This window comes from Tachyglossus aculeatus, unplaced genomic scaffold (assembly GCF_015852505.1).
Source record: "Tachyglossus aculeatus isolate mTacAcu1 unplaced genomic scaffold, mTacAcu1.pri scaffold_100_arrow_ctg1, whole genome shotgun sequence".
Lineage (NCBI taxonomy): Eukaryota > Metazoa > Chordata > Mammalia > Monotremata > Tachyglossidae > Tachyglossus > Tachyglossus aculeatus.
In genome coordinates, this window is record NW_024044841.1 from 196,875 (window position 1) to 222,057 (window position 25,183).

Genomic DNA, 25,183 nt, shown 5'->3' on the forward strand with positions numbered 1-25,183 from the left:
TTTTCTAGTGAAATAGATTGACATAAGAGTACTCAGAAAGAGTAGATCAAAATAAACAGTTGAATATATAATTGAATAAATGCATGTACAGAAGTCCTGAGGATGACAGAAATAGGTACTGAAGTGATAGAAATGGCTGGCAGGTTTACATGGCTTGGGAAGCTGGGAATTAATTGGGGAAAGTATGTTGGAAGAGGTGGACCTTTCAGGAAGGTTAGGAATAGGAGGAAATTATTTATTAGTCTGTCAGATTTGGGGAAATAAAAAGCTCTAGGACAGGAAAATGGTGTGAGCATAAAGGGGAGAGATGGGTGAATTGAAAGCATTGTACAGTTAGAAGATTAGCATTGGAGGAGTGAAGAGTGAGGGCTGGGGAGTAGCAAATGAAGACAGCAAATATATAAGGTGAAGTAATCTGGTGGAGAGCCTTGAAGCCAGTAATTGTGACCCTCAATTAAATGCCCATCACAACCATCATAATTTTTTTTACTTTTATTTATTTTACTTGTACGTATTTATTCTACTTATTTTATTTTGTTAATATGTATTGTTTTGTTCTCTGTCTCCCCCTTCTAGACTGTGAGCCCACTGTTGGGTAGGGACCGTCTCTATATGTTGCCAACTTGTACTTCCAATGCGCTTAGTACAGTGCTCTGCACACAGTAAGCGCTCAATAAATATGAATGAATGAATGAATGAATCATAAAATTCATCCCGGGTTTTTTGTTTTTTATGTTATTTTTTAGTGCTTATTATGTGTCAAGCACTGTTCTTGGATGTGGATGTTATAAGTGCTGGGGTAGATTCAGGTTTTATTAGGTTGGACACAGTCCCTGTCTCACAGAGATCTCACAGTCTAAATAGGAGGGGGTAGGATTTAATCCACATTTTACCATTGAAGAAACTGAGACACAGAGAAGTTAAGCGACTTGTCCGATGTCACACAGTGGACAAATGCTAGAGCTGGAATTGGAATCCAGGTCCACAGATCACCACGCCTATGCTCTTGCCACCAGGCAACACTGCTCTTTTTCTGAGTTTCAATTAGCACCCTCCACCAGAGTTAGGCTCTGGTACCTAGCAATTTCCCTCCCCATTTCCCGGCTAGGTAGAGTGGGGAGGGTGGGGAATCAGTGTAGCTGATGCTCTGTACTGAGGGATAACTTGATTGGAGGGGTTCCCTGGTCTCATCAACAGTCCTTTTTTGGGTTTGCAAAACTTGGCTAAAACAATTTTAAGAGACAGGATCGAGATGAAGTGGGACAGGGACAAGTTGACAGGGTGGTGGGGGGAAGCGAGGCTTGGGCAAGTAAAAAGGAAAAAATAATGTTTCTGTGACTATGAGGCCTGACCTACACAGTGGGCTTCAAAAGGACAGTCTTGTTTAGAAGTAGATGAGAACACTATTGCTGTTCACTAGGACATGCCTGCCTGACCGGTACTCACCTTTGTCAGGCCGAGGCAAAGGAGCCATGTGGGACTGTTGTTCCAGCTGCCCAGTCACAGCAGCATAAGTCAGTTGGAGGCTGATGGAAGAAGGAAAACAAGGTACTGGTCTTTGTAAGTGGGGTTTATGGATTAGGGCCCCACTTTTTTTCACAATCTACTTCACACGATTAGGTGGGATCACAAGGGAATTACTTGGGATCCCTCTCCTTCCACCCAGTCTTGATGATCAGATTACTGCTCTTAATTCTACTCTTTCTACTAAGCTAGACTCACTCGCTCCCCTTTCCCTTTGCCACTCTCATACCACTAACCCACAGCCGTGGATCACTGCCACTGTCCACCTCCTTCGCTCATATGCTCGAGCTGCCGAACCCTGCTGGCAAAAGTCTAAACACCATGCCAACCTCGTTCACTTTAAGTTTATCCTTTCCTGCCTTAACTCAGCCCTCTCCTCTGCCAGACAAAACTATTTTTCCTCCCTTATTGACACCCATGCCCATCATCCCCGTCAGCTCTTCCGTACATTCAACTCCCTTCTCAGGCCCCCGGTTCCTCCCCCTCCTCCTTCCCTCACCCCTAACGATCTGGCCTCCTAATTCATTAATAAAATTAAATCCATCAGGTCCGATCTCCCCAAAGTCACTCTCCCCCACTTCTCCAATCCCCCGGCTCTCAACACTCTCTGCTACTCTCCCATCCTTCCCAGCAGTATCCTCAGAGGAGCTCTCCTCCCTCCTCTCAAGTGCTACTCCGGCCACCTGTGCTTCTGACCCCATTCCCTCTCATCTCATGAAATCTCTCGCTCCATCCCTTCTCCCCTCCTTAACTTCCATCTTCAACCACTCAATCTCCACGGTTCATTCCCCTCTGCTTTCAAACCGGCCCATGTCTCTCCCATCCTAAAAAACCCTCTCTTGACCCCACCTCACCTTCTAGTTATCGCCCCATCTCCCTCCTACCATTCCTTTTCAAAATCCTTGAACGAGTTGTCTACACGTGCTGCCTAGAATTCCTCAACACCAACTCTCTCCTCGACCCCCTCCAGTCTGGCTTATGTCCCCTACATTCCACGAAACTGCCCTCTCAAAGGTCACCAATGACCTCCTGCTTGCCAAATCCAACGGCTCATACTCTATCCTAATCCTCCTCGACCTCTCAGCTACCTTCGACACTGTGGACCACCCCCTTCTCCTCAACACGCTATCCAACCTTGGCTTCACAGACTGCCCTCTCCTGGTTCTCCTCTTTTCTCTCCAGTTGTTCATTCTCAGTCTCCTTTTCAGGCTCCTCCTCCCCCTCCCATCCCCTTACTGTGGGGGTTCCCCAAGGTTCAGTTCTTGGTCCCCTTCTGTTCTCGATCTACACTCACTCCCTTGGTGACCTCATTCACTCCCACGGCTTCAACTATCATCTCTACGCTGATGACACCCAAATCTACATCTCTGCCCCTGCTCTCTCCTCCTCCCTCCAGGCTCTCATCTCCTCCTGCCTTCAGGACATCTCCATCTGGATGGCTGCCCGCCACCTAAAACTCAACATGTGCAAGACTGAACTCCTTGTCTTCCCTCCCAAACTCTGCCCTCTCCCTGACTTTCCCATCACTGTTGACGGCACAACCATCCTTCCCATCTCACAAACCCGCAACCTTGGTGTCTTCCTCGACTCCGCTCTCTCATTCACCCCTCACATCCAAGCCATCACCAAAACCTGCCGGTATCAGCTCTGCAGCATTGCCAAGATCTGCCCTTTCCTCTCCATCCAAACCGCTACCCCGCTCGTTCAAGCTCTCATCCTATCCCGTTTGGACTACTGCATCAGCCTCCTCTCTGATCTCCCATCCTCGTGTCTCTCCCCACTTCAATCCATACTTCATGCTGCTGCCCGGATTGTCTTTGTCCAGAAACGCTCTGGGCATGTTACACCCCTCCTCAAAAATCTCCAGTGGTTACCAATCAATCTGTGCATCAGGAAGAAATTCCTCACCCTCGGCTTCAAGGCTCTCCATCACCTCGCCCCCTCCTACCTCACCTCCCTTCTCTCCTTCTACAGCCCAGCCCGCACCCTCCACTACTCTGACGCTAATCTCCTCACCGTGCCTCATTCTCGCCTGTCCTGCCTTCGACCTCCGGCCCACATCATCCCCCTGGCCTGGAATGCCCTCCCTCCGCACATCCACCAAGCTGGCTCTCTTCCTCCCTTCAAGGCCCTACTGAGAGCTCACCTCCTCCAGGAGGCCTTACCAGATTGAGCCCCCTCCTTCCTCTCCCCCCTTCAGCCTCTCCATCCCCCCCTTACCTCCTTCCCTTCCCCACAGCACCTTTATATTTGTATATATGTTGGTACATATTTATTACTCTATTTATTTATTCATTTTACTTGTACATATATTTTCTATTTATTTTATTTTGTTAATATGTTTGGTTTTGTTCTCTGTCTCCCCCTTCTAGACTGTGAGCCCACTGTTGGGTAGGGACTGTCTCTACATGTTGCCAACTTGTACTTCCCAAGCATTTAGTACAGTGCTCTGCACACAGTAAGCGCTCAATTAATACGATTGATTGATTGATTGGGAGTGTTCAAAGCATTCAAGAAGTTTACTGACATGACAAAATAAGTAAACACCGTCTAAATGAAAACACCGCGTATAGTATCTGAATCAAATTCCCAATCTATACTAGATAACTAGATAAATTAAATTGTAACAGGAGGTGATGATTCTTGTAATTCAGAAAAAACAAAATACTATTTCTCTAGAAATTTTCAAACAACTGAAGAAAATGTATTTTCTTTCTTGAAATATCTGGATAATTACTTCAATTACTTCACTTATTACTGTACCTGGCTCAGAATTGTCATTTTTTTAACATCTCAGCTAAGCATTAAACAAAATGTAATCAAAAATAATATGAATCCTGCCTATCAAGAGCATATAGTTTATCATAGAAAACAAAAATAATACAATGTAGATGCAAAGGCATGGGCAGATAAACATAAGCATTCATCATCATCGACAACAATAATATATTTTTTAAATGACAGGTTTTGAGGACATAGCCACATATGCAGAGTACAAAGGACATAAGCAATTGCTTAAGGGGCAGGGTAAGAAACGATATCAGACAGAGCACAGGCCTGAGACTCAGAAGGACCTGGGTTCTAATCCTGACTCTGCCACATGTCTGCTGGGTGACCTTGGACAAGTCATTTAACTTTAACTACTAGAGAAGCAGCGTGGCTCAGTGGCAAGAGCACGGGCTTTGGAGCCAGAGGTCATGGGTTAAAATCCCAGCTCCACCAATTGTCAGCTGCATGACTTTGGGCAAATCACTTAACTTCTCTGTGACTCCGTTACCTCATCTGTAAAATGGGGATTAAGACTTTGAGCCCCCCGTGGGACAACCTGATCACCTTGTAACCTCCCCAGTGCTTAGAACAGTGCTTTGCACATAGTAAGTGCTTAATAAATGCCATTATTATTATTATTACTTTGGGACTCAGTTACTTCATCTGTAAAATGGAGATTAAGCCCTATGCGTGACAGGGACAGGGACCAAACTGATTAGGTTGTATCTACCCCAGCACTTAATACAGTGTTTGGCACATTATAAATGTATAAAAAATAGCATTAAAATAGTAAAATGATAGACAACGTAGAATGGGAACAAGGGATTAACTAGGAGAAGGGGAGGAATGAAGAGGAAAAGTAGTGTCTCTGAAAAGCAGGAACAATATATGAGAAACTTTCTTCCTTAAAAGAAAGATCTCAAAACTGTTGACTTCTGGGCCTACGTCTGGTCGTGAAATAAATCATAATTGTGCTATTTGTTAAGTACTTACTATATGCCAGACACTGGACTAAACACTGGGATGGATGCAAGCAAATCAGGTTGGACATTGTCCCTGTCCCACATGGGGCTCACAATCTCAATCCCTATTTTATGGATGAGGTCACTGAGGCACAAAGAAATAAAGTGACTTGCCCAAGATCACATATCAGACAAGTGGCAGAGCCAAGATTAGAACCCATGACCTTCTGACTCCCTGGCGATTACTCTATCCACTATACCATACTTTTCTCAAATGAAGCAGCAAAATGAATGGCCTTCTCACTTGGAAGGTGGTCACACTATGCTCACAGCAAAGGCACTGACTGAAAGTCTAAGGACCTCACTATGTTGCAGGCCATGGGCTTAAAGATGGTTGGGAGCAATCTAACCCCATTTTGGCCATTAGGACGACTTCTGCAGGCACAAAACTGAGCACAAATTAGTCATGTCACTCATCCAGAGAATGAAAATGTTTTTCATTCATTCATTCATTCAGTCGTATTTATTGAGCACTTACTGTGTACAGTGCACTGTACTAAGCACTTGGAACGTATTATTCAGCAATAAAGAGAGATAAAGCCTGTCCGCAATGGGATTACAGTCTAGAGTCAGAGGATCTGATTTCTAATCCCATGTACCAGCTGTGTGATCTTGGGAAAGTCACTTCACTTCTTTGTATATCAGTTCCCTCAACTGCAAAATGGGAATTCAATACTTTCTCTCCCTCCCACTCAGACTGTGAGCCCCAGGTACGACCTGATTATATTGTATCTACCTCAGTGCTTAATACAGTGCTTGGCACAGAATGTTTAACAAAGAACACAATTATTATTATTATCATTATTATCACTATCATTATTAGTGTTACTGGTTGAATTACTGGGGCTAGGATCTAGGTGTCTTGACATTCTAACCCATACTATTTCCAATATTTAGTATCATAGTTTATTCATGATACAATGTATAACTAAAAATCCTTACAAAAAAGAAATTTGCCCAGGATAGTTAAAACAAAACAAAACATTAACAAAATAAAATAAATAGAATGGTAAATATGTACAAGTAAAATAGAGTAATAAATGTGTACAAACATATATACAGGTGCTGTGGTGAGGGGAAGGAGGTAGGATCGGGTGATGGGGAGGGGAAGAGAAAGGAGGAGGCTCAGTTTGGGAAGGTCTCTTGGAGGAGGTGAGCTCTCAGTAGGGTTTTGAAGGGGGGAAGAGAGCTAGCTTGGTGGATGTGCGGAGGGAGCGCATTCCAGGCCGGGGGTCGACGTGGGCCAGGGGTCGATGATGGGATAGGCGAGAACAAGGCACAGTGAGGAGGTTAACGGCAGAGGAGCGAAGGGTGCGGGCTGGGCTGTAGAAGAAGAGAAAGGAGGTGAGGTAGGAGGAGGCGAGGTGATGAAGAGCCTTGAAGCCGAGAGTGAGCAGTTTTTGCCCGATGTGTAGGTTGATTGGTAGTTCCTGGAGATTTCTGAGGAGGGAAGTAATATTCCCTGAGCATTTTTGCACAAAGATGATCCGGGTAGCAGCATGAAGTATAGATTGAAGTGGGGAGAGACAGGAGGATGGGAGATTAGAGAGGAGGCTGATGCAGTACTCCAATCGGGATAGGATGAGAGATTGAACCAGCAGGGTAGCAGTTTGGATGGAGAGGAAAGGGCGGATCTTGGTAATGTTGTGGAGGTGAGACTGGCAGTTTTTGGTGACAGATTGGATGTGAGGGGTGAACGAGAGAGCAGAGTCGAGGATGACACCAAGGTTGTGGGCTTGTGAGACAGGAAGAATGGTAGTGTCATCAACAGTGATGGGAAAGTCAGTGAGAGGGCAGGGTTTGGGAGGGAAGATAAGGAGTTCAGTCTTGGGCATATTGAGTTTTAGATGGCAGGCAGACATCCAGATGGAGATGTCTTGAAGGCAGGAGGAGACACTAGCCTGAAGGGAGGGAGAGAGAGCAGAGGCAGAGATGTAGATTTGGGTGTCATCAGCGTAGAGGTAATAGTTGAAGCCGCGGGAGTGAATGAGTTCATGTGGTCCTCATGATATTATTGTCTGGAAATAATCCCATGATAATGGAATGTAGGGACATGAATTACCTTTATGCAACTGTCCAAGCATATATATGGATGTGGGCTAAAAAGGTGAGTAAAAATAGTCCATTCCACATTGTGCACATGCAACATTGTCCTCTGCAGTGCGGTCGCATTTGCGATTTTTAGCACCATTTCATGGTCCTCAGACTTAATGACAGTCCATATTTCCATGCTGTCTCAGTGAAGCAGTTCACAATCACCTGCATGTCTTCTGCCAGACTTTCCTCAAGTTTTAAAAGTTCCTGAGGATTACCTCAAATGAATTTTGACCATATTTAAAGTCTGCTGAGTTGGAGGTTTCCCAGTGTATCAGAAGACTATCAGAAAAACTTTCAGTTCTTGTTTAATCCTCAAGCCCAGCAGAATGAAACATATCGCTTTGCTCCCTCTGATGATTAGGAAAGGATTCTAAAGGGTACTTCGAAATCCTGCTCTACTAATCACACTGCTGAGGAGCAGAGCTTGGATTTTGATGTACTTCTGTTGTCCATCTAACTTAATTAGTACTATAATTGTCAGGACACAAGTATGCTGATGGTATCAACCAGTTTTGTAAAGTTTACATCTACAACAAAGATGTTTTTGTGTTGCTTGTGCGCTAGTGTTATCTGTTCAACTGATCATGCCGTCTGCTTTTCTACATTTTATTCTGAAGCTACATGGTGATTTGGGAACTACACGGTTTACTATATTCTTTAATAGTCAGTCTAGGAGGATTCTGGCTGTTTTCTATCCCTCCCTGGTAAACAGTTAGGTACCCTTTATGTTGCTTGGTTTTTCTTTTTTTGTTTGCTTTCTTAGTAGTATTTGTTAAGCACTTACTATGTGCCAGGCATTGTACTAAGCACAAGAGTAGATACAAGCTAATCAGGTTGTACACAGTACCTGTCCCACATGGAGATCATAGTCTTACTCCCCATTTTACAGATGAGGTAACTAAGGCCCAGAAAATCTGTGACAACATTATAATAATGATAATAATAACAATAAAAAAGAATTCCAAAGACCGTAGTAATTCACTAATAGCACTCACCTAAGGCCAGTTCCTTCTATTTTCTGGGTTAGAAGTTTTTTATTTCATAAGGTTGAAGGCAAGCTTATGCGGGATTCATTTATTCATTCAATTGTATATTACATATTTACTATTCTATTTATTTTATTTTGTTAATATGTTTTGTTTTGTTGTCTGTCTCCTCCTTCCAGATTGCGAGCCCGCTGTTGGGTAGGGACCGGCTCTATATGTTCCCCCTCCTCCCCCTCTCCATCCCCCCCGCCTTACCTCCTTCCCCTCCCCACACCACCTGTATATATGTATATATGTTTGTACGTATTTATTACTCTATTTATTTTACTTGTACATATTTATTCTATTTATTTTATGTTGTTAATATGTTTTGTTGTCTGTCCTCCCCTTCTAGACTGTGAGCCTACTGTTGGGTAGGGACCGGCTCTATATGTTGCCAACTTGTACTTCCCAAGCGCTTAGTACAGTGCTCTGCACACAGTAAGCACTCAATAAATACGATTGATTGAATGAATGAATGAATCCTAAACTCAGCTCACGATCATTGCTTGCTAAATTACTCAAACAACCTAAATAATCATAGGAATTCTGTTTCTCAAAATCAGTTTCTTTAGAGCTTCCTTCACCTCCTTGTTTCTCAAGCTGTAGATCAGGTGGTTTAACATGGGGATCACCACCGCGTAGAAGACTGACATCACACGATCTTCATTTAGTGAATAGTTAGAACTAGGTTGTAGATACATAAAGATTTGCATCCCATAGAACATAATGCAGCTGTCAGATGGGAAGCACAGGTAGAGAAGGCTTTGTGCCTGCCCTGAGCAGTGTGCAAGATGGAGGATAGGACATATGTGTAAGAAGTTAGAATTATGAATAACATGCCTAACATATTTAATCCTGCATATGTAAAAATGAAACTTTCATCCACATGGGTGTCTGAGTAGGAGAATTTGAGGAGTGGAGGGCTAACATAGAAAAACTGTTGGATGATATTAGAGTCACAGAAAGACAGGCTACTTATGTAACTTGTATGAATCACTGACTTCAAGAAGCCTGCAACATATGCCCCAGTGATCATTTTAAGGCAGATTGCCCTGGACATAATTATAATGATAATAATGACATTTATTTATTCATTCATTCATTCAATAGTATTTATTCATTCAGTCATATTTGTTCATTCAGTTGTATTTATTAAGCACTTACTGTGTTCAAAACACCGTACTAAGCGCTTGGGAAGTACAATTTGGCAACATATAGAGACGATCCCTACCCAACAACGGCCCCACGGTCTAGAAGGGGGAGACAGACAACAAAACAAAATATATTAACCAAATAAAATAAATAGAATAGTAAATATGTACAAGTGAAATAGAGTAATAAATCTGTACAAACATACATACAGGTGCTGTGGTGAAGGGAAAGAGGTGAGGTGGGGGATGGGGAGGGGGAGAGGAAGGGGAGGGGGGATAGGGAGGGGGAGAGGAAGGAGGGGGCTCAGTCTGGGAAGACCTCCTGGAGAAGGTGAGCTCTCAGTAGGGCTTTGAAGGGAGGAAGAGAGCTAGCTAGGCGGATGTGCGGAGGGAGGGTATCTTAGGCCATGGGGAGGACGTGGGCCGGGGGTCGATGGCGGAACAGGCAAGAATGAGCCCCAGTGAGGAGATTAGCAGCAGAGGAGCGGAGGGTGTGGTCTGGTCATAGGGGTATTTGGTGTCCAGTCGGCTGTCCGCGACCCTTCCCCATGAAACATTTAGAGAGGAGAATAAAGGGTGAGGCATTGAGGCAGTATATCCACACACTGGAGAAACCTAGGAGAAAAACAACTCCAAGGCAAGGCAAAGCAAAACCATGAAGAGTTCTAGAGGGAAGGTGTTAGGGCAGCTCACTGAGAAAGGAGGCAGACATAATGGTTTCCAATTTCACTTTGATAAACAGGCAGGATTATAACTCAACTTAGATCAGGTACATTCAACTCATTTGTCAATTTAGAGTATTTATTTGTGGGTTATCTGTGCAGGTTTTTCAGAACTCATCAGCTGCAACCCTACAGCATGAAGCAGGAAGCCGCGCGAAGCAGCATGGCTAAGTGGAAAGATCATGGACTTGGGAAGCAAGGTAGTGGGTTCTAATTCCAGCTCCACCACTTGTCAGCTGTATGACTTTGGGCAAGTCACTTAACTTCTCTGGGCCTCATCTGCCTCATCCATAAAATGGGGATTAAGATTGTGAGCCCCACGTGGGACAACCTGATGACCTTGTTTTTATCCCAGTGCTTATAACAATGCTTGGCACATAGTAAGCACTTACCAAATACCAACATTTTTATTATTATTATCATCAGTCAGTATTTTCTCTTGGGAACTTTCTCCAAGGAGTATTGTGGAAAGTGTATGATTCTGGGAATCATGAAGCCCAAATTCTGATTGGCCTGCTGATTGATCTAAGGCAGGTTATGACTTCTCAACATCAATTTACTCTTCCTGGAATAGGGATAGTAATCTCTGCCTCTTCCTATGTCCCAGAGATACTGTGTGAATTGATTGAAATTGTTGATGTGCAAATTCATTAATTCTTTCAATTGTATTTATTGAGCACTAACTGCAGAGCAATGCAACAATAAACAGACACATTCTCTTCCCACAACACTTTTACAGTCTGGACTATTTTTGGGAAAGAAACAGTATGGAAATTTACTCTACAGTCAATTTTTCCACTGTACAAATGTGCACCTTCTGTTTCGAAGAGAACACAGCAATTTATTCTTCTGACAACATGCTTCTGCCTGGAAACTGCACAAAGAAATAATTGTGTGTAGGTGAGTAACATTAGATTGTGAGTTCGTTGTGGGCAGGAATGTTCTTGTTGCTATACCATACTCTCCCAAGTGCTTGGTACAATACTTTGCATACAGTAAGTACTCAATGGATTTGGCTTAATGAAGGAATCAGACTCAGAGTGTTTCACCATAATCAATCAGTAGTATTTATTGAGCGCTTATTGTGTGCAGAGCACTGTACTAAGCGCTTGGGAAGTACAAGTTGGCAACATATAGAGACAGTCCCTACCCAACAGTGGGCTCACAGTCTAAAAGGAGGAGACAGAGAACAAAACCAAACATACTAACAAAATAAGATAAATAGAATAGGTATGTACAAGTAAAATAAATAAATAAATAGAGTAATAAATATGTACAAGCATCTATACATATATACAGGTGCTGTGGGGAAGGGAAAGAGGTAAGATGGGGGGGAAGAAGAGGGGGATGAGGGGGAGAGGAAGGAAGGGGCTCAGTCTGGGAAGGCCTCGTGGAGGAGGTGAGCTCTCAATAGGGCCTTGAAGGGAGGAAGAGAGCTAGCTTGGCAGATGGGCAGAGCGAGGGGGCGGATGTGCCGATGGAGGGGTTCACCATAAGTTTTCCTTAATGCAGGTTCTGCGTTCCCCCCAACATTTTCCATTTAGTACTCTCTCCAGGTATGTATGGGATACGTTTTTTTTTTATTCCCCATCAAACGTTTAGAGAGGAGAAAAGAGGGTGAGTCATTTCCACTGCCTTCTCACAACATCTGATAAGCCAAACAAACATCCTTCCCCGTACTTTCCAGAAGAGGTCTTCCCTTTTTGGATTTATCTGTGGTCTGCCTTGTTCACATTATTGCTCCCCTCCATTGGATGAAGATTACTGATAATTGAGAGAACTTAATTCCTTCCCACTTCAAAGAGATGATGAGAAAGTGAACAAGATCACCACCATGCCAGATTTTCCTCAGATATACATTAGCTTGCAAGTTTATTATTTTAGATGAAATGTGACTTGGGCATTTGACAACGTACACAGTACAGTTTCTATGTACTCATTCCTGGCTGAAAGACCTACTGCCCTGAATCCTGGGTCATGGTGTTGCTTTTATTCCCCACCATTCTACCTCCACTATTCAAATCCCCAACATGTCTCTCAGTGCCAGCATCTTTAGCCAAGGGAGTCAGGGTAAAGTGTAGGTTAGGAGCATTCCAGAGCTCTCTGCCCTACCCCCTCTCATTTTTTACCAATAAAATGGGTTATTTCCTGTAATTGCTCATCTGATACAAGGTTGTAGCAGGTTGTAGCACCTACACTCCAGGGGGAACCTTCTGATCTGCTACATTTCTGACAGAGGAACCAACTTTAGCGTGCTTTAAGCAGTGCTACCTCTCTCAGGGTTGCACCTGGAGAGTTTCCAGTACTCCCCAAGTCTCGATTATGGGAGGGAGAGTCGAACAAAGGCATACCCATTCCCTTCCTAGCTTGAACATTGGCTAGTGAGTGGAAGGCAATCTGATACAAGTCAAAACTCATCTGCGCTGGGCAGCAGCAGCATGAGAGAGTCAAAGGCAGTGACTCATTTACTGTGCAGAAGGAGGCAATGATAAACTGCTTACATATTTAAATGAAGAAAACTCTATGGATATACTACCAGAATTGTTGCAGATGGAAGTGGGGCAACCTGAGATAGATGTGCCTATGGCATTACTATAGGTTGGACATGACTTGACAGCATAAGACAACAAGCCTTGCTAAAACATCATCACTTGCCTGCAGTGTGATTTTGGGCAAGGCACTAAACTGCTCTGTGCCTCAGTTTCCTCATCTATTAAATGGGTGTTCAGTACCCATTCTCCCTCTTATTGACACTGTGATCCCAAAGTGGGCCAGGGACTCTACCTGATCTGTATCTTGTATCTACCCCAGCACATACCTGAGTACATGGCACATCATAAGCACTTTTTCATGGTATGGGTAGATACAAGCATGGAGTAGATACTAGCTAATCAGGTTGGACACATTCCGTGTCCCATTTGGGGCTCACAGTATTAACACTTATTTTACAGATGAGAAAACCGAGGCACAGAGAAGTTGAGTGATTTGTTAGAGGCCACATAGCAGACAAGCAGCAGAGCCAGGATTAGAATTCAGATCGTTCTGATCCCCAGGCCAGTGTCTACCCACTATGCCATGTTACTTCACTTAACAAATACCACAGTTAGTTTTAATTATCATGAAAAAGTAGCAAGGTGTATTGGATAGGACACGGGCCTGGGAGTCAAAAGGTTGTGGATTCTGCTCCTAGCTCCATCACTTGTCTGCTGTTTGATGTTGGGCAAATCAATTCAATTCCAATCTGTCACCAAAACCTGCCAGTCTTCCCCCTACAACAACCCCAAGATCTTCCCTTTCCTCTCCATCCAAACTGCTACCTTGCTTGTTCAATATCTCATCCTATCCCAACAGGATTACTGCATCAGCCTCCTCTCTGATATCCCATCCTCCTGTCTCTCCTCACTTCAGTCTATACTTCACTCTGCTGCCTGGATTATCTTTGTGCAGAAACGCTCTGGGCATGTTATTCCCCTCCTCAAAAAACTCCAGTGGCTGCCTGTCAACCTACGAATCAAGCAAAAAATCCTCACCTTCAGCTTCAAGGCTCTCCAACTCCTTGCCCCCTCCTACCTCACCTCCCTTCTCTCCTTCTCCAGCCTAGCCCACACCATCTGCTCCTCTGCTGCTAACATCCTCACTGTATGTCGTTCTAACCTGTTCCACCGTCAATCCCCGGCCCATGTACTTCCCCTGTCTTGGAATGTCCTCCCTCCACACATCTGCGAAGCTAGCTCTCTTCCTCCCTTCAAAGCCTTACTGAGAGCTCACCTTCTCCAGGAGGCCTTTGCAGACTGAGCCCCCTATTTCCTCTCCTCCCCATCCCTGCCCCCAGCCCTACTTCGTTTCCCTCCCCACAGCATTTGTATATATATATATATATATATATATATATATATATATATTTGACAGATTTATTACTTTATTCATTTGCGTGTACATATTTACTATTCTGTTTATTTTGTTAATGATGTGCATATAGCTTTAATCCTATTTGTTCTGACGATTTTGCCACCTGTCTACGTGTTTTGTTTCGTTGTCTGTCTCCCCCTTCTAGACTTGTTGGGTAGGGACCGTCTCTATATGTTGCCGACTTGTACTTCCCAAGCGCTTAGTACAGTGCTCTGCACAGTAAGCGCTCAATAAATACGACTGAATGAATGAATGAATTCCCTTTGCCGGGCCTCAGTTACCTCATCTGTAAAATGGGGATTGAGAATGTAACGCTCCTGTGAGACAGAGACTGTGTTCAACTCCATTTGCTTGTATCACCTCAGAGCTTAGTACAGTGCCTGGCACATATTAAGCACTTGCAAATACCATAATTATTATTATTATTAGCTTAATACTCGTCAGCTACAAGATTTGTGGAGATTGAAGGGCTATAGAAAGTAGCAATGGGAAAATCATCCTATGAACAGACTCTCTAGGAAACACTTGTCTGTCTTACGCTGTTGAGTCATCTCTGACCCATAGTGACTCAATGGACATGCCTTTCCCAGAAGACCCCACCTCCATCTGCATTTGTTCTGGTAGTGTATCCATAGAGTTTTCTTGGTAAAAATACAAAGGTGCTTTCCATTGCTTTCTTCTGTACAGTAGACCTGAGTCTTCACCTTCATTCATTCATTCAATCGTATTTATTGAGCATTTACTGTATACAGAGCACTGTACTAAGAGCTTGGGAAGTACAATTCAGCAACAAACAGGGACAATCCCTGCCCACAACTGGCTCACCCATGTCGCTGCTGCACAGCACAGATGAGTTTGATTTGTAGCAGATTGTCTTCCACTTGCAAGCCACTGCCCAAGTCTGGAATGAAATGGATATGCCACTACTTGACATTCCCTCCCAGTGCTGAGACTGGTAGATTACTGGAAACTCTCCAGGTGCCATCCTGAGAGGGTTTTAGGAATTGCTAGTAAAGTTTATTTCTGTCAGATTGGAGTCATACTGATTGGCTTAGCTAGCACCACCTAGACAGATCCTCATCACTCTTCTCAGTAGGCAATTCTCCCACAGTGAGAATTGCTTCTGGCTAATCTCAGCCCCAGACTGATTGACTGGTAGTGCTATCTCCTACCCCAGTGCCCCAGACTATGCAAAGTGATGACAATCCAGATGACAATTTAAGGCATTTAAAGAGGCATCACAGGAAGACATTAAATTCCCTGGCCTATCAACCTTCCTAGGAGGATTGGGTAGGACAAGGGAGTTAAATAATTTGTATTTCATTGATTTTCCAGGTCTGTTCTGGGATTCGATTTGGAAATGTTGTTATTTGGTCTCATAACTTTTGAGATTTGTTTCCCCAAATGATCTGAAAACTGATGAAATATGAAAGCATAAGGATTGGGCAATTCAAATGAATTAGTCAATCAGTGGCATTTAGTAAGCCCTTACTGTTTGCTGAGCACTATACTGAGCACTTGGGAGAGTACAATACAATAGAACTAGTAAATGCATTCCCTGCCCACAATGAGCTTACAGCCTAGATGGGGGAACAGACATTAATACAGATATATTTTACAATATAACATTATCATGCATTCTTCCAGGCTGGTTCACAGATTACATCTTGGAGATAGAACGTATTCAACTCTAAGGGGAACGGTTAGGTTGTATCTAGTGGAGTTCCCATTCCTCTGTTAATAGCAAAGGGGGGACACACACTATCAATCAATCATATTTATTGAGTGCTTAAGTTAAGTGACTTGCCCAAAGTCGCACAGACGATACTGGCAGAGCCAGGATTAGAACCCATGACCTCTGACTCCCAAGCCCAGAATCTTTCCACTGAGCCATGCTGCTTCCCTACTATGTGCCAAGTGCTGGGGTAGATACAAGATACAATATAATAAGGTTCCACAGTCTAAATAGAAGGGAGAACAGGCATTGAATTCCCTCTTTGCAGAGGAGGGAACTGAGGCACAAATAAATTAAGTGACTTGCACAAGGTCACACAGCAGGTAAATGAGGGAGATGGGATTAGAACCCAGGTCCTCTGACTGTGGGTTCCGTGCTCTTGCCACTAGGCTGAAGTGATTCTCTATCTTCAGGCCATTGTAGAAAGGTTGTTATTTTGGAAATCTTATGAGGAGTCCATTAGAAAATTTTAATAACTAATATCAGTGTTGTTTTAATACAGTCAAGAATTGAAATGCTAAATGTGATACTGTTCATGGCAGTAGCTTGAGGGGGAAAATGGATAGAGAAACATTTCTGACAGAGAAGCATATTCGTAAATTTCAGTTCTTAAAATTTTCAGTTCTATCTTTACTACCTCATGCAAGTAGCCAGTCAAGGAAATGTTCCAGGCTACAATGTGCAGTGAGCCAAATTTTCCCCAAGACTTAATCCTTTCTTGGGACTTGATGAAGCTCTAGCTGTCTATTGACGAATTGTACTTTCCAAGCGCATAGTACAGTGCTCTGCACACAAGTGCTCAATAAATAGGATTGAATGAATGAATGAATGAAGCACATTAAAGTTTTTAGTAAACTAGAACAATTAAATGCACAAATGTTGCAGGACTAGAATTCAGTGACATCTCAAGGTGACAGTTTCAGTATTCTAGTTTTACCCCAACTTTAATCATTGGAGCTATTCACCCCCTTTAAAACTGAGGGCATTTTAGGAAAAAGAATTTCAACAGCACATCCCTATTTTGGTGTTTGGTTGATGGCACAGTGTAACACTGTTGTCTTTAAGCAGTGTAAATGGTTCAAGAATGAATTATTGTGGGCTGTAGAGGTTGGATATATACATCCTTCCCAGCAGTATCCTCAGATGAGATGTCCTCCCTCCTTTCAAGTGCTACTCCAACTACCTGTGCCTCTGACCCCATTCCCTCTCATCTTATGAAATCTCTAGCTCCTTCCCTCTTCCCCTTCTTAACTTCCATCTTCAACCACTCACTCTCCATTGGTTCCTTCCCCTCTGCCTTCAAACATGCCCACGTCTCTCCCGTCCTAAAAAAGCCCTCTCTTGACCTCACCTCCCGTTCAAGCTATTGCCCTATCTCCCTCCTACCATTCCTTTCCAAACTCCTTGAACGAGTCGTCTACACCCACTGCCTCGAATTCCTCAATGCTAATTCTCTCCTCGACCCCCTCGAATATGGCTTCTGTCCCCTACACTCCAGTGAAACTGCCGTCTCAAAGGTCACCCATGACCTTCCTCTTGCCAAATCCAACGGCTCTTACTATATATTAATCCTCCTTGACCTCTCTGCTGCCTTCGAAACTGTGGACCACCCCCTTCTCCTCAACACGCTATCCAACCTTGGCTTCACAGACTCCATCCTCTCCTGGTTTTCTTGTTATCTCTCTGGCCGTTCATTCTCAGTATCCTTTGTGGGCTCCTCCTCTCCCTCTCATCCCTTTACTGTAGGGGTTCCTCAAGGGTCAGTTCTTGGTCCCCTTCTGTTCTCTATCTACACTCACTCCCTTGGCGAACCCATTCACTCCCACAGCTTCAACTATCCTCTCTACGCTGATGACACCCAAATCTACATCTCTGCCCCTGCTCTCTCTCCCTCCCTTCAGGCTCAGGTCTCCTCCTGACTCCAGGACATCTTCAACTGGACGTCTGCCCACCATCTAAAACTCAATATGTCCAAGACTGAACTTCTTATCTTCCCTACCAAACCCTGCTCTCTCGCTGACTTTCCTGTCACTGTAGATGGCACTACCACCCTTCCCATCTCAAAAGCCCACAACCTTGGTGTCATCTTCGACTCTGCTCTCTCGTTCACCCCTCACATCCAATCCATCATCAAAACCTGCCAGTTGCACCTCCACAACATCAGCAAGATCCGCCCTTTCCTCTCCATCCAAACTGCTACCTGGCTGGTTCAATCTGTCATCCTATCCCGACTGGATTACTGCATCAGCCACCTCTGTAATCTCCTATCCTCCTGTCTCTCCCCACTTCAGTGTATACTTCACGCTGCTGCCCGGATCATCTTTGTGCAGACACGCTCTAGGCATATTACTCCCCTCCTCAAAAATCTCCAGTGGCTACCAGTCAACCTACGCATCAAGCAAAAACTCCTCACACTCGGCCTCAAGGCTCTCCATCGCCTCGCCCTCCGTACCTCACCTCCTTTCTCTCCTTTTACAGCCCAGCCTGAACCCTCTGCTTCTCTGCTGCTAACCTTCTCACAGTGTCTCATTCTATCCTTTCCCGCCATCGACCCCCGGCCCATGCCTTCCCCCTGGCCTGGAATGTTGCCAAATTGTAATTCCCAAGCGCTTAGTACAGTGCTCCGCACACAGTAAGTGCTCAATAAATGCGATTGAATGAATGAATGAATGAATGGAATGCCCTCCCTCCACACAACCACCAAGCTAGCTCTCTTCCTCCCTTCGAAGCCCTACTGAGAGCTCACCTCTTCCAGGAGGCCTTCCCAGACTGAGCCCCCTTTTTCCTCTTCCCCTCCCCATCCCCCCAGCCCTACCTCCTTCCCCTAACCACAGCACCTGTCTATATGTTTGTACACATTTATTACCCTATTTATTTTACTTGTACATATTTATCATTCTATTTATTTTATTAATGATTTGCATATAGCTATAATTCTTTTTTGTTCATTTTGACACCTGTCTACATGTCTAAGCTCAGCTCTCTGCTACATGTCTGTTGTGTGACCTTGGGCAAGTCACTTCACTTATCTGTGCCTCAGTTACCTCTTCTGTAAAATGGGGATTAATACTGTTAGCCCTTTGTGGGACAGGGCCTTGGTCCAACCTGATTACCTTGTATGTACCCCAGCACTTGGAACAGTGCTAGGCACACAGTAAGCCCTTAACAAATATCAAAATTATTATCATTATTGTCTCTATCTCAGCTCTTATAATATGGACTTTAGCACATAGTAAGCACTTAACGTGACATTATTATTTTAAAATGTGTGGGTGTGGAATTTAAATGAACAAATTGTGTCTTTACAAAGTATGAAAAAAAAAGAACTAAGGAAGCTCCACTCCTTGAACTACACACTGTGATTAGATGATGAAGCAGAGAGAACAGTTAAGACACGTGGCAATTCAGGCCAAAAAAAAAAAATACTCTGCTAAGGTAGAATAAAGATTTTATATTTTGTCCTTCAGAATTCAAACTAGCTGTCGAAAATTGACTTGACAGACCCAGTAGTGGGGAGAGCATTTGAACTAGAACAGTTCTTGGCAAATAGTAAGTGCTTAACTTGGTAGGATATAGCATGATCTCAGCTCATTCAAAATTTAAGGATTCAGGGATGTGAGGCTTCTAATAATAATGATGGTACTTGTTAAGTGCTTACTATATGCAAGGCGCTGTTTTAAGCACTGGGGTAGATATAAGGTGATCAAGTTGTCCCATGTGGGGCTGACAGTCTTAATCCCCATTTTACAGATGGGTAACTGAGGCCCAGAGAAGTTAAGTGACTTGCCCAAAGTCACACAGCTGACAAGTGGTGGAGCCGGTATTAGAACACATTACCTCTGTCTCCTAAGCCCGGCTCTTTCTACTGAGTCACGCTGCTTCTACCTGGCCAATAAGACTCCAGGGAAAGGGGAGTGATTTCTTTTCCATTTGTGATTTTGCCACTCAAGACATTCTGTGGGGTACTACATGGCACTCCAAAACCTATGACTAATGAAGTACAGGGGTATTTGAAATGGATAAGATTTTAAGGATACAATAGATAGAATGTAGATTGTTTCCTGCTAAAACGAAAAACCTGAATAAATTATTGTACATTACATAAAGTACTGAAATATAAGAGCAAAACTGTAAAATAAATCAAGGAGTGGAGATTTACAAAACAAGAAGACAGGTCATGAGGTGCCCCTGAAGACTTGTAGAAGAACTCATTTAGGACAGATGAACTGAAAAGGAGAATTTAAATCGTTTTGGTAAGAAAGCTGATACAATTTCATTACTGGAACCAGACTGTTTTTAATGCTTTTTTAAAGGCTTCCTCCACATCCTTGTTCCTCAAACTGTAGATTACCAGATTCAACACTGGAATCACAACGGCATAAAATAGAGACACCACCATGCCATGCTCAATCAATCAATCAATGAAACGTATTTATTGAGTGCTTACTGTGTGCAGAGCACTGTACTAAGCGATTGGGAAGTACAAGCTGGCAACATATAGAGACAGTCCCTAGCCAACAGTGGGCTCACAGTCTAGAAGCGGGTGACAGAGAACAAAACCAAACATACTAACAAAATAAAATAAATAGAATAGATAGGTACAAGTAAAATAAAAGCTCGAAGAGTGTAGCTCGAATTGTGCCTGATGTATGCAGCGAGTAACGTTCAGTGATATATCGTCTCTCCCTCTAGGTGGGAGGCACAGGTTGAGAAATCCTTGTGTCTCTCTTGAGTGGAGCAGATCCTCAAGATCCTCAGGATGGCATCCAGGATATAGCCATAGGAGATGAGCACAATCAGGACGGTGACCATCTCAATAGCACTCACAAAATTGAAGAGTAACACGTCACTGATGTGCATATCAGAGCAGGAGAGGGATAAGAGTGGGGGGATAGCACAGAAAAAAATGTCTGATTTCGTTGGAGCCACAGAAGAATAAACTGAAGGTGGCAGCTGTGTGAAAAATATCATGCAGCATGCCAACAATATGCGTATCAATGATGAGAGGCACACAGATTCTAGGTGACATAATGGCCATGTAGAGCAGAGGGTTAGAAATGGCTACGTAGTGATCATAAGCCCTGGTAGCCAGGAGAATGCACTCAGTGGTTCCAAAAGTTACCAAGAAAAGCATTTGAGCAGCATGGCCAGAAAAAGAGATGGATTTATTCACCACTAAACAATTCAGCAACATCTTGGGGGTGACAACTGAGAAGTAGCAGGCAACTAGGAAAGATAAGACACTCAAGAAGTAATACATGGGGTTATGAAGCCGGGAGTCCATCCTGATTAGCAGAACCATTCCCAGGTTCCCCACCAAAGTGAAAATGTAGATGGCTAGAAACAGCAAGAACAGGATGATATGTAGCTCCCCAAGAACCGGGAATCCCATCAGAATAAACTCAGCCATGGTACAGTGATTATGCATAGCCCTCATTATCTGCATGCAGTCCTGGAGGAAAACAAAAATTGTAGCTCTTATATGCGATGTAATGTGCCTGGAATTACAATTAAGGTTGCAATTTTATCATTTATTTGACTTTTTCCTTCCCCATTTTTCTAGTCAATTATTTTGACTCACTAGCCATTTATCTCGACACCACAATTTCAATGCATTAATACATAAAGTGGCAGGACTGTTTTCGACACCCAATTTAAATATAATATAAAGATCTCCTGTTATCCCTTGCATTTGTAAAACTCATTGGTTTAATGCCTACTTCAATTCCCCTTATCAGACCCTCATCCATCCCTTCTACAAATTCAATTAGCAATCCTCACCTGAATCACTTCCTAGGATTTCCAACTTCAAAAATAAAAATGCATCTTATATATTAGGTGCATTTTTATTTTTGAAGCTGGAAATATATACATATGTAGCATAAATAACTTCACTAAAGGATGCTTTCATTATAAATGACATTTTTTCCTTGAAATATAATTAAAACTTGCCTTAGTATTATCTAACAGGAAAGTTGAATCAGGAGAATATCTGTCTCACAGGCTGAGGGTCTCTCCTTCGGTAGCCTGAAAACGAGATCATCACAGCGTGAGCCTGTCATCTTGACTGTGAGCCCATTGTGGGCAGGGATTGTCTCTGTTGCTGAATTGCACTTTTTAAACGTTTATTACAGTGCTCTGCACACAGTAAGTGCTCAATAAATATGATTGAATGAATGAATAGTAGGGTGAGTCCCAGGGATTATAACTCCACGATCTGGTGTAGCCTGGTATTAGAGTTCCAAAACATGGCAAGGCCTGAATACTTGCCATCAGAGGTTGGATTGTCTCAATTTAGAATCAGGGGACCCAGGGACTTCTTGTTGGAGATTAGCACTTCAGTGTCCCCACTTCCTGACTTGGCTCCTTACCTCCATCCTCATTCTCTGTTTTATAATCTTTTCCAGTTCAATCATTTCACTGAAACTCCTAATTCCTTGTTCTCTCCTTCCCACTCCCACTTTATAGACCACAGCAGAGTGAATTTGCTTGGCAGAGCTTCCTCGTTCTACATTCAGGAGAGACTCCTTTCCCTTCTAACCTTCCCCCAGGATCTCAGAGTCATTCTTGGTTTTTCTGCTCTTACTGCTTCTTTTCCCCAAGTCTAAACAGAGTCACATTACACAGTCCTTCACGATCCAGTCTGTGTAAATTAACCAAAAACTTTATTGGATATTCCCTTCTAAAGGTACAAGCTCCAAGACAATCTTCTCATGAAGCTCTAGAAGGAAATGAAACAGGAATTTCCTTTTAAGTTATCTCCGCAGCTCTATTACTTTTGTACTATGAGCCCAGGGGAACTAATTTCTGACACACCCAGGTGATCCATATCTCAGGTGAGTTATCTAGACATTCAAATGTACTTGGAAGAATGTACTTTGGGAATAATGAGAGCATCAGTAAAAAAAAAAACAGTAGTAGTTAGAGGAATGTTTATTAAGTGCTTACTGTGAAATAGAGAGAGGCTTTAAGTATTCAGTTTCAAGTAATCGATTCCTAAATTTTAACAAGATTTAATAGCACCATGCTATCCCCTACTTCCCACCTGTTGTGAGAAAGTCCAGGAAGAACAGTGCTCATTGATAACGATTAAATAATGAGATGGGGTGACTGTACTGTACAGCAAGAGACCGGTCATATTACTATTGCTTTTGAGATAAGCAATCAATCAATCAATCATATGTATTGAAGACTTTCCACATGCAGAACACTGTACTAAGTGCCTGGGAGAGTACAATATGAATCACTAAGTGCTAGAAAACCCTGACTTGCTCCCCTTGTTGCTTCCCTCATCCCAGCCCCACAGGACTTATTTCCATATCTGACATGTACATGTCTGTATTGATGTCGGTCTGACCCCTCAAGCTTGTAAGCTCATTGTGGGCAGGGAATGTTTCTCTTTATTGTTGTATTGTACTTTCCTAATCGTTTATTACAGTACTCTGTACTTGGTAAGCCCTCAATAAATTATTGAATGAATTAATAAATGAATGAATTAATGAATGAAAATAAGAGGGTTGGTAGACAAGTTCCCTATTCACAAGAACTATTCATTCCAGATTAGTTAATTCATTATGGGTGAATTGAAAGGAATTTAAATCCGTTCCTATCATTGAAACCCAGAAAATAGATCAGTTTTAAAACATTTGTTTTTACTAATGTGAGTTGTGGTTAGTTGTAGTATTAATGTATATTATGCCATTTGTTAAATGTTCACTATGTTTTAAGCACTGGGGCAGACATAATGTCATCAGTTCAGATATAGCCCAAGTCCAACATGGGGTTCAAATCCTAAAGAGGTGAAAGAAAAGGTATTTAATTCTCATTATACAAATGAGAAAACTGAGTCAGAGAATTTAAATGACTTGTCCAATGTCACACAGCAGATAAGTGGTGGCACTGAGATTAGAACTCAAGCCTCCTCACTTCATATTGTGTGTTAGAGTCATAGCCCTATGAGGAGTCTATCATTCCTTATATGCTTATCACTAAAAATGTTTATATCTTTTTTAAAAGCATCCTTCACATCCTTGTTCCTAGACTGTAAATTACTGGATTTATCAGGGGAATCACAATGGTATAAAACAGACACCACCATGCCATGCTCCAGAGTATAGCTTCAACTGGGTCTGACGTATGCAGCTGGTATCATACTGTGATATATGGACACTCCCTCCAGGTGCGAGGCACGGGTTGAAAAATTCTTATGTCTCCCTTGAGCAGAGCGGATCCTCAGGATGGCAGCCAGGATGTAGCCGTAGGAGATGAGCACAATCAGGACGGTGACCACCTCAATAGCACTCACAAAATTGAAGAGTAACAGTTCATTGATGTGTGTATCAGAGCAGGAGAGGGATAAGAATGGGAGGATATCACAGAAAAAATGTCTGATTTCATTGGAGCCACAGGAGGATAAACTGAAGGTGGCAGCTGTATGTAAGATGCCAAGCAGGACATCATCAATATAAGAGTCAATGATGAGTGACACATAGATTCTGGGTGACATAACGACCATGTAGAGCAGAGGATTAGAAATGGCCACATAGAGATCATAAGCCATGGCAGCCAGGAGAAAACATTCAGTGGTTCCAAAAGTTATGAAGAAAAGCATTTATGTGGTACAGCCAGAAAAGGAGTTGGATTTATTCCCCACTAAAAAATCCACCAACATCTTGTGGGTGACCACTGATGAGTAGCAGGCATCCAGAAAAGGTAAGACACTCAAGAAATAGTACATGGGGTTGTGAAGCCAGCAGTCCATCCTATGCCCAGGTTCCCCACCAAAGTGAAAAGATAGATGGCTAGAAACAGCAAGAACAGGATGATCTGTAACTCCTCGGTAACCGGGAATCCCATCAGAACAAACTCAATTATAGTAAAGTCATTATGCATGTTCACTGCCATCATGTTCAATCTGTAAATTGTAGAGAGTTTTGAAATTAAGAACTAAGCTGAAATGATCGTTTTATCATTTGTAAAGTAATTTAGCCTTACATAGACATTTATCAGACATTTATTTATGAAGTCAGCATATTTATTCAATGTGTCAAACTTCTATTTTCTTCATTTTCCTTAAATGAAAATGACCAAATTCATTAGACAGTTTGAAAGTAAAATATGGACTGGATTCCCTTGAAAGCAACCAGTCCATATTGTCTAAATTTCAAGATGTTTTGCAAATTTCACCTTGACTTCAAACTTTCTTTGCTTAAACATTCCTTCTTAT

General features: G+C 42.8%; 2 pseudogenes; both read right to left on the bottom strand.

Moving 5' to 3' along the window:
- Positions 1-8,967: 8,967 nt before the first annotated feature.
- LOC119922184 lies at positions 8,968-22,000 on the bottom strand (annotated as a pseudogene).
- A 1,902-nt stretch (positions 22,001-23,902) lies between these two features.
- On the bottom strand, positions 23,903-24,864 carry LOC119922185 (annotated as a pseudogene).
- Positions 24,865-25,183: the final 319 nt, after the last annotated feature.